General features: G+C 36.5%; 1 long non-coding RNA gene across 1 annotated transcript in view; it reads right to left on the bottom strand.

Moving 5' to 3' along the window:
* Nucleotides 1–16,302, bottom strand: part of LOC120504798 — a 28,665-nt gene extending 12,363 nt beyond the window's left edge. The window contains exons 1-2 of the long non-coding RNA XR_005628120.1: nt 16,007–16,302; nt 15,213–15,316 (exon numbers count right to left, since the gene is read on the bottom strand). This is a non-coding gene — a long non-coding RNA (uncharacterized LOC120504798). The remainder of the gene's footprint in view (nt 1–15,212; nt 15,317–16,006) is intronic.
* Nucleotides 16,303–18,657: the final 2,355 nt, after the last annotated feature.

Genomic DNA, 18,657 nt, shown 5'->3' with positions numbered 1-18,657 from the left:
ACCATGTTGCATTGCCTTATACAAAAGTGGAGTTTGACAAAGTCTAGGTAGGTTTGGAACATCTCATGTTAAAATTTTAAGTTTAAAAAAATCAAGTATATACTAAAGAAGTTGGTATATGAGTTCCATGAAAGAATTATTAACTACATCTCTACCCTGTCTGGATGCAAACGTCTGTCTTCCTTTGAGACAGAATAAATGTATACACAGCTGAATTTCAGTATCACTGTATCTGATAGAACACAAAACTTCAAAAACATGTTCAAATCTCCATGAAGCATGAGAAGCCACTCCCAGCACATATTCGCAAACAAGGAGAAATTCTTGAACTTAATTCAGTAGAAACTGGTAAAACAGAAAAATTTTCAACTCCCTATCACTTCTAAATGGAGTTATATAGACAAAAGATTCAGTAGTAAAGAAAATTTTAAAACCACCTCAGATCAAAGGGTTCTGCTTAAAATCAGGAAGTCAGGAAGGATAATGGAAGTTTGTTTGGAGTTAGACTTCGTTACCACCAAAGAAAAAGTTAAGGCAAAGTCATGACAATATCTCACTAAGAATAGCTATTTATTAAGTCTTGGACAGCTGAAGAAATGTCAGAAGTCGGTGCTTCTCCTGTTTCTCTCCACTTCCATGATGGATTACACTGTCTAGGTGGATTGAAATTATATCCCAGATAAAAATATACATTATTGAATCTCTGAATTTTAAATTTAAAAGTTTAAACTTACCTTCAACTAAACTAAAGTAAAAATAAGCAGCTTAAAAAAAAAGTTTCAACTCTTTGATTTTCCCAGGAATTTCCAGTTAGAGGTAGGAAATTGTGCAAGTTTTCACAGCTTATGTTTTGAAGAGCATGATTTTATATAGTTTAGATTATTTAAGAGTAATTTGAATAGTAAAATAAAATATATAAACCTTCACATAATACAACACAATAGAAATTATTGGCAAAATATAAAATGCAACACCTTTGAAACAAAGTGTGGAAAAAAACCTAAAAAACCTACTATATTTCACCTAAAACATTCATAGGCTTTTAAAATTAAATCATTCCTGCTGTTTTTCAAAACAAGATATCACTGGAACCAATACACTTGTTTGATGAATTGAGACTTTTTTCAGCAAGGTTATTCTCTCCTATAGGTCTTTCACGGGAATCATACTGTTGATATTTTGTTATCTGGATAATTTATAAGGTGTTGATTGAGTTTTAGTAAGCCAAAGTTCAAGACTTTTCTCGGTCATAATTCCCAATCAGGCTAGCAGGAGTTCTCTTCAAATTGAGATGGGAAGCCTGATCCAACATAATGAGGTTTTAATGATTCAATGGAATTTGCAAAAGGGTCCTAATAAAAACTAACAAAAAAAAAAATTGTTAGTTAGTTTGCTGCTGTTAAATGTCACTATAATACTTAAGAGGTGGAAAACTGCTCACTGCGAAAGGAAGCACTTTTAACAAGGGAGGGAACTTAGCAAAATGCCAGCAAGGTAACTGACCACTATATTTACAAAATAAATCTGTCCCCTGCAAATCTCCAGCCTTCCCTTCATAGATCAGTATACAGCCCACACTTTAATTGCATTTAAGTCTGCTCATACGGAAGTTAAGAGACCTGCCCCAGCAAAATGTGATTCTGTATGGAGAAATAATTATATAATTAAATGTGATTTTCCTGTATTTTCTTCTCAATGTGTTTGTCTGCCAATGTTTTCCTCTCCCTTTCCTTCCATTATATCCCTTGTAACGGAGATGAAGCAGCCTTGGTTTTATCCTTCTACTGAGAAGGAAGGATAGCAGCAGGTCCACAGGAAGGATTCAAGATGCTTGCCATAAACCATCTACCACATACAGCAAACCAGGATTTTTTCCAGGATTATTCAGAGCCAATGCAAGCCTGCAACATACAGTGAAACGTTTGTCTTGAACACCCTATGGTGATTTTAATGAAGGAACAGTTGTTCACAAGTGTGTGGAACTCCCCTCTTTTTTCCTTTTTTTTCTTTTTTTTTTTTTTTCCCCCTCAGTTTTGTTACAGGAACTTAACTTTTAAAAGATTTCCAGGTTATTCACATTAAAAGTACCTTCATCACTGACAAGTACAGAATGCTTTACGAAAACTTTAGACATAAGTTTTCATATTTAAGCCTACAACATGATTCTAGTGAAATTACAATGTATATTTTGGAGGACTTCAGTTTCAAAAGCATAGCTTCAAGACTTACATTGGAGTTTGTGCAAAGTTTCAAAAACACCAGTGAACTGTAAACATATTTTCACTGGTCTGATTTGTGGATTTGAGATCTCACATATTTTCATTTTATGAAAATGTTTGTTAACTGTTAAAAACCAAAACAATGAGAAATAATAACACTAAATACAATTTAATCTTAATGGTACCTAAGTTAGTATTAATATATAAAATACATAGTTTCAAAAGAAACCTTACATTTGTATAAGAAAATCTCTAGATTCTTGAAGATTAAATATTTGTCTCTGATAGTTTTGATACTACTTGGGCAAAAGCAGAAAATGTAGCTAAGTATTGCACTAAAGTTTGGCTTATATAACTGAAAAATCCAATGTGCATAAGCTAAATATTTATCTGAACAAAAAGCTGTAGAGATTTGGTCATTCTTTCAATAACAGCCCCAGAATATTGTAAATGACTATCAAATTATTGAAGTCATCCTTTAAAATACAATCACACACAAAACAATTTTTTGTCTAACAAAAAGCAAAACATTTTATTTATATGACATTGTTTTACTGGCTGACCATTTCAGTTAACAGATATACTCTTCAATTCTGCACAAACTTATGCATAGGTTAACACTGAAGCAGAGAAATACATTCCTTGAGATCAAAGGTACAACACAGGCTGGATCTCCTGGTACTATGAAGAGTAATAAAAGCTCTGGGTCTGTTTTTTTTTTCTAATTTCCAAACTTGAAATCCCGTGCACTTTTTACCCAAGACAATGCATTTGCTTGGATCCACAGAGAATCTCAGATAACACCATGAAGCAGCTGTTTGGATGGACTACCCAATGGAACACTGCTATGGGCCATGAATGACCCTTTTCTCCCCCTCACTGAGCACTCTGTGTAACAAGATGCAAGAAGAGGCTGAGAAAAAAAAAGCTCAGAGCCTCTCCACAACTTTACTTATCTGCTACAAAAAATGCAATTGGCTTTCTGGATGTTGTCCCACTACAGTTTTTTCATCTTGAGATGTGCAGAATGGAGCTCCCAAGCAATTTCAGGGGAGGGGTCCTGAAGCCGGGACTGAAACCTCCCACCACGCTGTACCTAAAGCCTCAGATTTCCTTCCACTAAGTTCCACTGCCAACATGCACGATTGCAGTTAAACAATTGTTCACACCTATACATGAAAGGGGTTTTAGGCAGAAAAGAGAAATATAGACATACACCATGTGCCAGCGACCTCCGCAGTGGCTTACTGTGGTGAAGGTTTTAAAATTCTCTGCATACAAACAGTTAATCACCACAACCATTTAAAATGTCAGTGGAAAAAGAAATGGTTTCCAAGAGCATATAACTGCCCAGATAACTTTCATCAGCCCAGCCACATGAAAGACCCAGAGGCAACTGCAAAGCCACCATCAATACAAATGCCTGTGGAGTCCTCTCTGGTGCCAGATCCTGCTGCTTTGGCTGTAAACAATAGCTCCTGCAGTGATGCATCTAGGATCTCTGGCTGCCAATCAAGCAGGAAGAGAAGGAGAAGGAAGAACTGTCTAATGCACTAGAGTAAATGTACTATTGCCATTAAGTGCTATATTTTATACCTTTGTGGAGTAAGTGGTTTTGCAAAAGAGCAAACCTCCAAAATGTTAAAAACTCATTGCAGAGAAAATGTAGCGGCAGCTTTGATGCTTAATTTCTATGAATATGAACATTTTTATAGACTTCAGTCTCCCCACAAAACATTAGGCTAATGGACAGTTGGGCAATTCTTCTCAAATAACTTTATGGTCAGTCATTCTTGCATGTTTGGGTCAATCCAGGTGATGCCCATAGTGAGCAAGAAACAGCAGACGGTGTTTGCAACACGCATCCCTCCTCCTCATTGGTCCTGACACAGGCGCTCCCACTGAGAACAGGGTTTATATGCTGAAAGCAGACAGGGAAGCCGTGGTTTTAGGCTGCACACACAGCACACAATGAAGCACTTGCCCTTAGCAGTGCCATAATTTTGCACCTGTGTCTGAAGGAGTTCATTTTGTTTCACTGTGAACAAGGCTGAACATGATGCCCAAACTGGGAATATCTGATTTTGGTGCCCTTTTTTGGCTGTTGTCTGGTCTGTCTCTTGGATTAGGTTCATGTAATGGCTCAGATTATCGTGAGACTCAACCCGGTCATTTGTGTTCATTGTCAACTCAGGACATAATCAATTGCAAAAGAGCAGACTAGGCTCCAGTCTGCAAACACAAACTGTCTAGTTTTTATTAGGGTTCACATTTACCACGGTGGCAGTGCTGCCACTTCCATAAACCCATCTGAATAAGAAAGGAGTGACAGACTGCAATCCTATATATCTAGTCTATAATTACTCTGTATTTATTTAGATATGCCAGCAATAGCATCTGTATCAGGGACTAATTGCCCCTTCAGTTTTATGCTAGTAATTGACTACAAGCCCAGAAGTGCAGGCAGAAGGAAAAAAAATAGAAACAGAGAGAGAAAAAAAAAGTCTACTGAACGCTAAATATAAAACTATCTCTGAAAGCTCTGGTATTACTCAGATAAAAAAATGAAGCTATGAATAATTATTGCTGTCAAACTTCTCCTAATGAAAATAATGTCCACTACAAATGTATTCAACAATCGCAGACCGTGGCTGAAGTCACAGTGTAACCATGTGGCTCTCTCCTCTCTTAGCTGCAAGCTTTTCTTCCAAATTGAAGTAACTCTGCATTTATAGTTAGCTGCTAATATTTTAGGCAAATAACTGAACTCAATTGGCGGTTCTGAATTTATTACACATTATATAAAAGTAAACAGCACATGGGCTTTCTCTTTCTTTCTTTCTTTCTTTCTTTCTTTCTTTCTTTCTTTCTCTCTCTCTCTCTCTCTCTCTCTCTCTCTTTCTCTCTTTAAATGACTGGCTAATCAGACCAATTAGAACTTTTCTATAAATTCTTCAATAGGTCAACAGAATGCAGAAATTAATGCCCCAGTAGGGGTATTTTAGGATTTATTACAAATCCTCTTAAAATTATAAATATATTTCTAATATATTATTTTAAATATATGACATATATACAGGTAAATTATTAGTAATCAATGAGTTTATTTTTTCACTGAATTCCAAGATCCCATCAGTTCTTTACTGAGGTGATATTACTGAAGGACAGAAATTTACTTGTGAGTTACAAGATGAAAATCAGATTCAGCGTGTTCCATGCTATTTCTGTATCAAATATATGTTGCACAGTTCAAAATCAAGTATAACATAATATTAAAATAGCATAGGTGATTAATATTGGAGACTGGTTAATGCAAAAATGTTAGCTCTGCCTAAAGAGGATTATACTGTGAGACATTTGTTTTATTTTTATCAATTAGCTTAATCTTTGATTTGAATTCTACACCCTCTGGCATCAAGAACATGCTTGTTTCTTTTTCTTTTTTTTTTTTTCTTTAAACAAAGGATTATTCTTTCTCGAAAGGGGATTGTCAAGTTCTTTTATTGTTTTATGTCACACAGGGGAAAAATGCTTTTGAGGCATTACCTCTGAATTTAGCAGGGACGAGAGTTTACTGCTATATAATCATTAGTCAATGCAGTAGCTGAAACCTTAAACAAAAGAAAACAAACTACAAACAGGCAAGCATCCCCTAAAGGCACATCAGAACACCAGAGAGAGGAAGCACGGATTTCAAACACGGCTGCCCAAGCATGTGCTAAATATTGCCGCTCCTGACTTTAAACAGCACACTAAGGAATACAGCATCACCTTCTAGTCTTTGAAACAATACTAGGAAGCAAGAGAAAAGAAATTTGAAGGGTTTAGAAAATGTACTTTACTTCTACTCTTTTTCTTTATTTTGAGACTTCATGAAAATTCTATCTCCAATCCAGTAAAATCTTTCAGTATAAGGGAACCTCACCATAAAGCTATTAGAAAGATAGGACTAGACCTCAAATGCCATTTTTCTTGATATGTGCTTCACCAAAACAAGCAAACTGCCTGATCCTTGTGAATTGTCTCCCACAGTTACTGCTCACACTGTGGTTGTGAGCCACAACAAAGCTTTAGAAAGATTTTTACCGTGGCTCTACAATTGCATGTACAAACAATCGCCAGGGCCACATTTGCTTTCATGGATGATCACCAGCCTGGGGTAGCTGTAAGTACTCGGAAGGAGCTAATTAGAGAACTGTATTTCATCTTGATATACGGCCAAATACTATACAAATAATACATACAGTGAAAAGCATCTAATTTATGCTACTTGTGAAAAAGGAGGGTGATGCCTCTAACACAAATGAGAAACATTAAATACATTCTATTTTCTTAGTTTTTTTCTAATGGCATATTAACCATGAATTCAGAATATATTGTTGGTGTTATTCAAGAGAGTGATTGCTTCATTAATTTAAGTATTTGTCAACTCAGAATAAATTGTAGGTCACTGATTTGAATACAATCTACATCTGAAATTAACTGAGACTGTATCCAGCCTCCTCTGCAGAATCATTTTGACAATTTAGGGTTTCAAGCAAGAGTCCAAATTACACCATCTGATGATCATCCAACGATCTCTGCACCTTGAGCTCCTCTATAAAGATGGGTGTCCAGCATGCATAAGCTTAAATCTGTAAGTAATTGACTGAAAAAAAATGGCTCTTTCACAGTCCATCTCCCCAAGAGAACTGCCCATCCATTGAAGGATGTTGGTGTAGGGAGGGGCTCTCTGCTACTGGTACTTTATACCTTTTTGGAACTCAAGATTCCAGAACTGCTGCTTCAGTTTGCAAGATTGAAACTCACCACTTGCCTGTCTGTAATGACAAGACGATTTGCAGGAGTCATTGGGAAAACAGAGAAGACAGGAGGCACTCACAGGAGTTTATGAAATTCAGATGCAGAGCAATAAACTGATTCCAAGCAAAATTATAAATTTCACATGTCAAGAAAGGAAAAGTTCCAGGTAAGAATGACAGTTTCAAAAAGAGTAGGTATCAGAAAGAGTTATAAAGAGTTTTCCTGTGTTTGGTCTTCAGCTGTTTTTGTGAAAATATGGAAAGACAAATAGAAGCTGGATGAGGTTTTTTTCAGGGACAGCTCCATGAGGCAAATGACATACTTTGCCATATTTTATTCCTCAGATTGATTCTTTCTGACAAGAGCATGACCTCATGGAATGATCTCTAGACTCACTTCCAAATCTTATGACCACATAAAATCAACAGAAAGCAGAAGAAACTACTGTCAGAGATGTTTTTCCCAGTGTCACAGCACTGTGACTGCATGGTAGTGGCCGTGCTGGGTCCTCTTTTCCGTCACTGATGCTGGAGCTTCCCTTCAAGCAAAACCTGTCCTCTATTTGCAACAGATTTAAAGTTTCTGCAGTAGGATATAGTTTCAGTGGGACAGAAGAGCAAAAGACAAAGAACTGACCATCTCTTTTTTCTTATAAAGGACATGGGACTGACAGAAACTCTCCATTAGGTAATGAAAGAAAGGCTCCACCCAACTCACTTGGTGGTTGACACTGCTCTCAGAACTAATAAAGAACAAATGCAACAACAACCTATATGGTCAGATTTTAATATAAGGCTTTGGCCTAGCCTAGCTGTTATTAAAAAACACAATCCTTGAAAAATGGACTTTTTAGAGGTATTTTAGAAGTCTGATTTGCTTGAAATGCACTAAAGATGATACAAACTATATGCTATATTGCAGCCTTGGAAAACAGACCTTTCCATTGGATAATGATGTGGGATGAGAGATATTTCATCTTTCATACATTTATTTGACAATGATGAATTTAATTCATTCTATCACATTGAATGATACATTTATATTCAGTATGTAGTTTAAAATTTCATAAATGATTAAAGTCTTTGCCGTTTTAATTATAATATGAAGAGAGCAGCTAGAACTTATTTGCAGAGAATAATGTTCAAGTCAATAAATTTGGTAAGTTCTCCTGACAACATATAAATGATGACTTTAGTTGCCTGACTACCTGTGAAAGACAGCCCGATAACGAGAGCCCTCCTGTTTCTTTTCCAGCAGAGTGAAGCCAGAGTCCAATCACTTCCTAACTTCAACAGCCTCCTTTCAGCAACTGGTAGTAAACAATCCATAGAGCTTTAAAAGTTTTTCTATACTCCTGCCCTGATGAAAAAGGCCAGCCTGCCAAGCAGAGGACTGCAGACAGCTATCATCTACCAAGCCATGAGCTGTAATTTACTTCACAAAGAAGGAGAAGGAGAAGAAGGAGGAAGGAGGAAGGAGGAAGAAGGAAGAAGGAAGAAGGAAGAAGGAAGAAGGAAGAAGGAAGAAGATGATGATGATTCTTCACCCTGGGAGAATCAATAAGGGCTCTGAATACATAAGACAAATAGGTTTTGACTGAGCTTTGCCCTATGCAGGCAATAGTTTTTCTTTCTTGGTGCTCACCCCTCAACTGTTTGAATCATGGGGACCACAGCTAGTTAATCACTTGCACTAAATGCCAAACCAAAAGCCTAGTGCAAAGATTTCATTGACTTCTTTTGGCTTTGGATGAGACCCACACATTTCAGCCACTACAAGGAGACTGTCCAAGCTCCAGTGGTGACATTAGCACCTGTCCACAAGGAACTGAGCCAGTACAGGTAGCACACATAAATCATATGTCTGTTACTGTCTCTTCATGCACTTCAGCTCAGGCATTGCAAAAGTATTGGAAGGAACTTTGGCTAACTTTATGCAACCATATTCTCCTCTGGTCCATACAGAATAATTGAAGAGAAAAACAGTTGTTGAGCTGACCTTAACACAATTTTCTTCCTCACAGTTTGGAATACAGTATAACCTAATTTATTTTATTTATGGTCTTTTTTGGCCTAAGAAATATGCACAAAATCATGACACTCAGAGTGCTTATTTTAGAAAGATAAATATTTATAATCTTCTCAAGAAACTGTATAAAAACTAAAAAAAAAAATAATTTTTTCCTTTAATCCTAATTAAAAACAAAACAAACCAAACAACCAATGAGCCAACAAAACAACCCAACATATAAAGCAAATTTGGCCAAATTTTGTTGAAAAAGAAAAATGCCTTTAGCCTGAGGAATCAGATGCCAAAGTGTAGCCCAAAGTGGGTTAAACCAAAGGAATCAGAAAGTCTTCTGGAAACGGAGGGCAGATAATGGGAACAACAGCAGACCTTTAACTGTAGCAGTGCTGCTGGGTGCCTCTATAATGAACTGAAACCTACAATCTCCCAGGGTTAATAAGACACCTGTCTTGAAACTAGCAGTCATATTGGTTTTCCAAGCCTGCCACAATACTTAAAGTCTTGATGAAGTTCTTACTGTGCCAAAGGAACTTACTAACAAAGCCACTGAGTCAATTTAACCTAGTGAAACTGGACCCTGTAGACTGGGTTATCAGAGTTTTGTGTTGAGATAATTACAGCACTAAAGAGAGCATATGGGCTGTCAAGGCTGGCACATGGCCTGCGCCAGCTGTTACCTGGGTGCTTTGGAAAATCTACTGAACAGCATTTTGGACTCAGAACAGCTACATGTAAGTTTTCCAAGATATCTAGTGGGAAATCCTCATAATAAATTTATTTTTTTATATGGGGAAGGATTACACCCAATAACATGACTGCAAGAAGTACAACCTTAAACTTCAAAAGGAAACTACCAGAGGAAAACAATTTTGCATGGTAGTGAAGTGTAGCAATAGCAAGCTTCAAGTTGCTATAGAAAGTAAACTATTCAAGAAATTAGGTTTTGAGTAGCCCAGCTGAAAGCAATACTGAAATACTCCTACTTAGAAGCTTTCTAGAAACATGCCTCTGAGTCAATGGGATTTATCCTGTTATTCCTGGTATTGCTACTCCATGAAAAATGTCTTCCAAATGCAATGTCATAGCTAATCAATTACTAACAACAGTTATTATTGATTAGCTGTGATGCTCTTACAGGGCCTGTCTTTATGAGGTAATATCAACCAAGGAAAACGTTTCAAATAGGTTGTGTCCAGTGAGTTAGAGAGAAAATTTAAAGAGGAATCAAACAAAAGCATACCCAGACAGAATACAACAAATGGAAGAACACACACCAAAATTTCTTAACACATGAGGACTGGAAATTATCATTATTGGATCCAGGAGGATCATAGTAAATTACATTAAGTATTTAGATAAGTAGACTTAATCACCCAAACGGAACTTCCTAAAATGCAAGATTATTCTAACTTTGCCTGCAGTACTTGCAATATCTATGGTCAGAGAGAATGACTGGGAGACATGGAGATTGACAAGTAATAGGGGAGCCCGTGCTGAATTTCCAAAAACTGACCAGACGTATCAGAGTTTTGTGAGCAAAAACTGTTTGTCATTACTATGGTTGGGATTGGTGGCAGTGCACAGATGTGAAAAACCCCTGCAAGATCCCAAATCTTAGTTTCTTAAACCAAGTTAAACTTTAAAAGTTGAGGTAATGAAACTCCAGCTTCTGTTTCAAGTGACCTTAACAGGCAAAAACATAGATTCATTCCTCCGACATCATTACCTTCATAGACCTAATGCAAATATATCTCTATTAGTTTCACATAATTCAATTTCATGTCTTCATGAATCTCTCAAGAAATTATTGAATGGAAAATTTAAGATTTACTATCTCTTTGAACATGCCATTTCATTAGAAACCTAGTTAACCCTTATTTCCTCCTTTTCTGACTCAATAATACAACTTCATTTCTTATGAAGAAGGGATTGTAATAAGTTGCTTCAATTCATCATTTTCTGCATGCTGAAATTCTTAAATTTGTTGATCTACATCAGCATTAGTAATGCATGGAAAAGCTGAAGCACTAGTAATATTGGTACCATATTTTTTCAAAGCAAAACCTGCATTTTTAGCTCTCTAAACCTCTGGTTGGAAAGGAATGCATTCTGGAGTTGAAAAATTCAGTTATTAGCTTCAAATTTTTTTAACTCTGTCCTAAAAATGTTAGGAAATCCAATTGTATTACCTCAAATTAAGTGCATTACTGCATTATATTTTGCAAGCTTTAGCAAACAACAAAAAAAAATCCCCCAGAAGAATCTTAATTCTTATCTATGGAAAACATTAAACTGCTAAGTGCTAACAACTGGAATTAGTCCTTAAATCTCTAATGAGAATAATAAAACATGAGTGCAGTTTGTGCTGTAACTTGATAAGGCCTGAATTTACTTGCTGTTAGTAAAAGTTCCTGATCCAGCAGTATGGCGTTTTACTCCCTGAGGTACAGGAAACAATATCTGTCCTTTAGGAGCATCCTCTGTGGTAAGCACTTCTTATCAGGACTATCAAAGGACTAAGATAGCAGTGTAATATCTAGTAACAGCAGCTTTATGAGCAGATCCATTACTGATTTAAATCAATCTAAAGCAGGTAGTTCTGATTAACCCATTCAGAACAAAGCTGACCTCCTAGCAAGATTATTTCTTCTGAAATTAAAGCAAACTCTATCTATGCTACCAGATGTCACGTGAACTGAATTTAAGAAGTAGCAGCAGCAGAAGTGTGGACCAAGCATCACAATGTTGTAAGCCACTTTAAAAAAAACAACCTTGTATTGAAACCTTGTCACTCTGCAAAGATATAATGCTTTGCAATAGTAAAATTTAATATTCTTGAAAATTATGGTTTGAACTGAACTAGGATACTGTATGCAAAGGAATTGATTTAACTGAACCTGTCTAAAACCACCTTGCTCTCAATTTGTCTGAAAATCTATTTTTTTATAAAAGGCAACCTTCAATCACTGTTCACCACAATTTTCTGTCAAGACACTTATTGGAAGGCAGTCTTGAGAGTCTATTTGCCTGTAAATATATTTTTATTCTTTGCAATGGAAAATGTAATTGTAACTTTTCTTGAATGTCTAAAAGTAAAATGAAAATGTTGTGATCAGTCAGCAGTTTAGCAAGTCACAGCTATTTTAATTTCCAGTGTTTTCACTTAATGTTAATGGAGATTCCCTCCAAGTTTTAATTAAAAATCCTTAAAACCACTGCTTATATTTTTTCATATGTATTAAGAAATAAGGGGGTTAAAACCCAGTTTTTAAACATTCCTAATGTAAAATGGTTAAACTTATGATTTCCTAATATGGCCAGTAATTAGATCGCAGAGGTCTCTAAGCATTACCTTTTGAGTGGTGTTTAGGAAGACAAAAAAGCCACTGCACTCAGCTTGGCACAGCTGGGAAGTGCCAGTGCGCTCCCGGCCAGGGGAAGCCCTGCGCACGGACAGGCGCTCCCAGAGACTGCGAGAGCACATGAACAGCACACGCTGCCGACACCCTCTCACTGCCTGCTGACTTCAGGCAGCTGGACACACTAAATGGTCACCTTCACCATCATCCCGGGCCTGATCCTGCTCTTTGCAAAGTCAGTCTGAGCTAAATTATTGATTGCAACAGTCAGTCCCAAGTGTCTTAGGAGTTAATGGGATCGAAGTGACATATAATCAGCATGCGTAATTTGAGGAGCTCGAACTTCTTGGATTCCCTTGTGACTTATTTTGGAGACATTGCCTTTATTTCTGAGCTATCCCTCTGAATAGTAATAAGAAAGGAAAAGAAATTTGGATTCTAGCAAAGAAGATGCTTATTTCTCATCCCAATTTTCGTGGAGCTTGTTTAGAGTTTGACCTTGTAATCCTCCTGTAACCCTTCCCCAGTGACACACTTTCCTACCCTTAGCCTAAATCCACTCCCTACCAGAAATAATAATACAAAAAAGTTGGATAGCGTAAACACACACAAAAAGTCAGCATTTCTGTTCCTGTCTGCATTACAAAGGTTCACAGACCAAATGAAAACCCTTACACATATGAACTATTTTAATTAGTGTAATTTAGTATTCTCCACAAATGCAAAAGGTTACACTCTTACTGATTCTTTGATTTAAACAATTCCTATTAAACTGTGTAATTTTAGTTCAGTATGTGCTTTTGCAGTACTTTATGCAAACGTGAACTCTTTGAGATAACAAAATCAGCATGAATTTTGTATTAGAAATATATTGCAACATTAATAAAACAAAACAGCATATTTTCTTATGATAATATAGTTTAAAGAAATAGGGTTTTTTAAGATTCATACCATACAGGTGACAAACTATTTATTTACTCCTGCTTTTACTGGTAGCTGTATATTTCTTATTAGATAATAAATTTGATCTTCCAAACTATTTTGCTTGAGCATCAGAAAGTATCTAAGTGCTAAAGGAAGAGATGACATCTAAAATATGCTGCTGAAGTTCTCTCTCTTGATAACACTGGAAGCTGTTCTGTAACTTGATCAATTTCCTGCATCTACAGAATATTGCTTTTTAAGGCTGGTATGGGAGAGAAATATTAAAACAGGCTGAGATATTTTCAGTTCTTCAGAAAGATTTTAATTTCAGAAATTAAAAACTCTACTTTCAGTGCCTTTCCAAAAAAATCTTTAAAAAATCTGAGAAAATCCTCTTTTTTCCTCTATCAGATTTAGGAATAAAATTTATGCCCTTTATATCATATATTGCTTTAACATTTTCAAAATGAAAGCTAAAACCAGGCCCAGAGCAATAGAGTATAGTTTTAGGAGTGTCAAATTACCTTCAATAGCCATTTTTTAAATAAAATATAAAATCTTGAAGCAGACAGCAAAGAATTGTATTAAGGGCAAAATCTTTCATTTAGACATGAATTGAAAGAAACCACATCACTGAATCTTAAAAAAACACAGGAATATTGTTTCCTAATTGCCACAGAATGCATATGTCAGTAGTATTAATAACTATCAGGTGTCAGTTTTTAACTAAAGTTCCTCCACATTTATTTCTTTAAAGACACTGCCGTTTGGTACCTCTGCAGACCTACAGGAGCAGAAGAACAGTAGTATTTGCGCAGCCTTTTTGTTCCAGGCTGTAAATGTAATCCTGCATTTCAAGGTTACCAAGAAGGAGGGAAGGCATTATCATTGTTTTTTCAGTCTGACTGTCCCATTTAGGTGATGTACATACTCTGAGCAAATTAATTGCTTTGAATTTTACTTATATTTATTAACTGAGATTAGGAAAGGCAGTAAAACACTATATCAAAGCATTATGGAGAAAACAACCAGAATCAATCTTTTTCATTTGTCACAGACACCACTTATTTAAATCTAAAATATGTTCTTTGCTGTCCTTGATCTATTCTGGTAAATAATAGCTTGTACCAAATACAGGGCTACAGAATCCTCTCTTCTTTTTGAACATAAAAAACCAGATAAATAATTTTAAATATATATATATATATATGAAACTTCTAATAATTGGGCAACAACAACAGAAAAGCCCCTCCAAAACCTTGTCATCTTTTAGATCTCCACTTCTTAGCTAGATTTTATTTCCATTTTCAAAAATCCTGAGTGTATTCTTTTTGCAGGGCTACTTCCAGAATTTAATCACTGTGCCCCATCATTCCGACATTTATTTGGGGGCAAATCCTGCAATAACAAGAAATTCAGAAGGGCCTTGTAAAGAGAAAAAGACGAAATTGCTAAGTAATACAGTGCATTAGAACTCCCTAAATAAGGCAGCTGCACATCGCATTTCTCACTCAGACAATTGTGCAAGAAAAGCATTACCTGACTGTAATCATTTAGACTCAGAAATTAATTTAAAATAGACATGCTTGCATGTATCCAACACTGATTCGGTCTCCCCAGTTTTTGAAAGTTTGGTATCTGAAACACTGCAACACCATCGCCTGCTCATTATTATTTTTTTTAAACAAAGTAATACTGAATCTCCCACATAGGAAGGAAGATAAGTAACAATATAGTGCAGGCTCCAAGTTAAATCTGGTTCAGACAGCGTAATAATGATGTCATTAAGGCTCCGAGCTGAATGGGAATCAGACAGTGCCATAGTACAGCTGCAGACATAAATCTGAAAGAACTTTTTTGGCTACATTCTCAGACTTACCTTGAAAGATATTTAGGAGCTCCAGCAATGTGAGTTGAAAGAAATGTTCTCAAAGGGAGGTTTGCAGACTGAAGAACCTGTGTAGGCCTTATAGGCACTTTCTTCTGTGGCACAGGAAGGAACATTTTGTTAAATGAATAAACTAAGAGAAATAATTTCAGAAGAAGTGCAAACCAGAAAACAAATAAACCTTAATACTACCACAAATAAATGAGACTAAGGCAATTGTGGGACTGCTCAAAGCCTTTTTGCCTTGCTGAATGAAAGCAATCCCTAAGACTGAATGGGTAATGAGATCCTGGCTCCTGAGATTTTAGCTTTCTTAATCATGTTCATAATTAATTCAAGAACATTGATAATTTCATTACATTCTTTTTGTCTTATCAATAAATGATGTGCCTGCACTTTTGGTCCTGTGTACAGGGAGAAAGGAGATGCTTTGGGTAATACTGCACCAGGAATTGTATATGTATATATGTATATATACATGCATATATATATATATATATATATAATCTATATGACCTAAAATAGGGATGTGGTAGCTATTACCCATAACCAGGCCTCTATTATCAGAATACTATGGCAAGCAGTTACAAATAATTAATAAGCTTTTTATGCAGGAATGAAAAACCCTTTAAAGAAAAATATGCTGCAAATAGAATTCCTGCCTGAAAGATACGTACCTAGAAAAAAATACATTTTCAGAGATATTTAGGAATGGATTTCACATGAACTCAAACTATAAATATATTTTTAAGTCTCTCTAGATATCTTGCTTTAAAAAAAAATACCTTTTGAAGAAAAACCCAACTTCAGCTCCTTTTCCTATTTGGAGAGATGTGCCCTTCTGTTTGTCCTTCCAAACACATTTCCAGTATCAGCTTACATCTGACACCAAGCTATACTCGCCCTCTCAGTTGAAACTGTCTGGTGCTTTTTACATTGTGGCTTTTTTTTATTTTTTTGGGGTTTTTTTTAATGAAGACTGAAAGCTTTATCTAACAGTCATTCAAATGGGAAGCATCCCTTTAGGATTTACTGCTTGTTCTGTGTAATCTTCAACAAAGCAACAAATCAGTTTTCATCCATTTTTTTGTTGTTGTTGATTTAGAAGTGTCATCGATTTTAGACAGCAGAGTATGTAGAAGTGAAAGTTTCTGACTGCAAATAAATACTGCTGTGTTATTTGCTCTCACTTGCACTTTATTTCATTCTGACATCGGTGAAATCATCCATGGAGAATGTCCCTGTGCAAGAGAAAGCACCATAAATGAATCACAAACAGTTTAATAAGTGACTTCAAAAAAGCTACACTGACGAAACATCTACCACCCTGTAGGAATTTCTGTGTTCCAGCTGACTCTCTTTTAAAAAATAATAAAATCAAGCATTTCCTCCTTAAAAACAGGTTAAATATCAACTTAAGGACAGATAAATTCCTCACAAAGCGTTCTCCTTTTCTACTCTGTTGACACCAGCTTCATGAGGATGTTACTCCGCTGAAGGTCTCGGTGGCTCTGAGCCAGAACAGCATGTGACAGGTCACCCGGGTGCTACGTGTTCCCCCTTAAAGAAAGAACATTGATGCATGTACAGATAAAGGGTTTTCATTCTGAGGATACTTATCAGGGCTAGGGAAGGAAGAAAGCCTGAATTTCATGTGTGTGTGTAATGTTTTGGATCATAAGTAGCTACACACATATCACAGCTACTGTCAAAAAAAGAGACAGAGGAGCAATCCCTGGTTCAAGGTCAAATGACACCAACAGACTGCAGCCCATGCTGCTCACAGATAGTGCCTTGGAACAGAGGTGGCTGGAAAGACCTCACCCAAGGAGCCCAAAATACAGCTGTGGAATGCATCAGCAATTCAGCAGGGTGGACAATGGGGGCACCGCACTTAGCCTGGTCTCTCAACCTTCATTTATCTTTTATGACTCTGATATCCAATGAGGAGCCAAAAGGTCTGGTATTAAAGACCTAGAGCAGCCCTAGAACCTAAGCAGCTCAGGAGACCTGTGAAGTAGTTTTGGTTCTTTGAAGGGTTCCTCAAGGGGTGGGGAAGACAGCATAAAGGATATAACGACAGTGTAAAACTCCCTCTTCAAGTTTCAAGCAATGCTATATGAGGATAACAAGAGATAAAATCAGGTAAACACAGATTATTTAGGATGCTTGATGTCTTTACCTGGAAAGACAGGCCCTGAACCATCCTTTGTCATGTCCTTCCCAGACTACCAGCACTGTTCCTTGAGGCTGTAGAAACAAATCCAAATTGATTTAGGCAATCCAGGTACTCTTATTCCCAATGAAGAAAAGAATGCAAGTCTTGAAGAGGGCTTTACCCCAATGCTCCTGAGCCTTTTTGGCCATAACCACAAACCAAATTATCTGAATTGCCTCTTGGGGGGGGGGCTCATCTCCCCACTCATAATGTAAAAACCCTCTGACTACACTCTCAGTTGAGGCATTTTCAGGGAATACCTGGGGATACCATTCCTGGATATGATAAATTAAGAATGCTGAATGCATTCAATTAAGTAGAAAACACCACCCCCTTCATCCTTGCTGTTTTCAGAGGGCAGAATTCAAGATAAGTAGGTTCAGATCCTGGATTTTGATTAGGTTGTTCTTGCTGTAGGTCAGTGTAATGCCTTCAGGTGTTATGAATCCAAGCCTTATTGCTGAGATCAGAAATGGTAATCCCTTTCAAATTTAGGGCAACATTTCTTTGAAGCAAGTCTGAACTATAAATGATGGGGAAATCTCTCTGAACTTGATTATAACTTTTACTGCAAGAGCTGTTGACAAGATGCTAAGCATCTTTGGCTGGTACATGGGATTTTTCAAGAGTAGTCTCAAACCTGAAGCTGTTTATGCATTTGAAATACCTGATCCTTTTTTATCTGTAATTAACATATAGTCTTAGGTCACATATGCTTTATTCCTAATCTTTAAAATGTAAGTATTATTCCTTGAATTTGAAACTGTCTCATCAGAGCAGAAACCTTAAAATGTTCTAAAGATTTGGAGAACCATCCTGAAATTCTTGAGAATAATCCACACCACAGTTACTCGTAGTTATCAATATTTTTTTTCCACAGATAAGCCATCTACAAATTCACAACAACAACAATTATAGTCAAGTTTGTAGAATTTCACTTTAAATCCACTCATGAGCATGAACAAAATTATGTGGCATTTGTAGAATGACCTGATTACATGAGAAAGAAGCCCAAAAAGAGCAACACGGAGTCACTTAGCAAGGCAAGCTGTTGCCTGTGACAGTGATGTATGAGACATAGGTGATATATGTACTGGGTGGCTTTATCAGTAAATCATTGGGTTATTTACTTCCCTGAGGAACTGGACCTGTCCCTGGAAGAGACTGCACTGTGAGATGCACCAGTGGGGGATTAATATTGGCAAAACAGTCAATTTT

This window comes from Passer montanus, unplaced genomic scaffold (assembly GCF_014805655.1).
Source record: "Passer montanus isolate IOZ18808 unplaced genomic scaffold, ASM1480565v1 scaffold30, whole genome shotgun sequence".
Lineage (NCBI taxonomy): Eukaryota > Metazoa > Chordata > Aves > Passeriformes > Passeridae > Passer > Passer montanus.
Note: the sequence above shows the minus strand (reverse complement) of the source record. Positions and strands in the feature narration are given on the sequence as shown.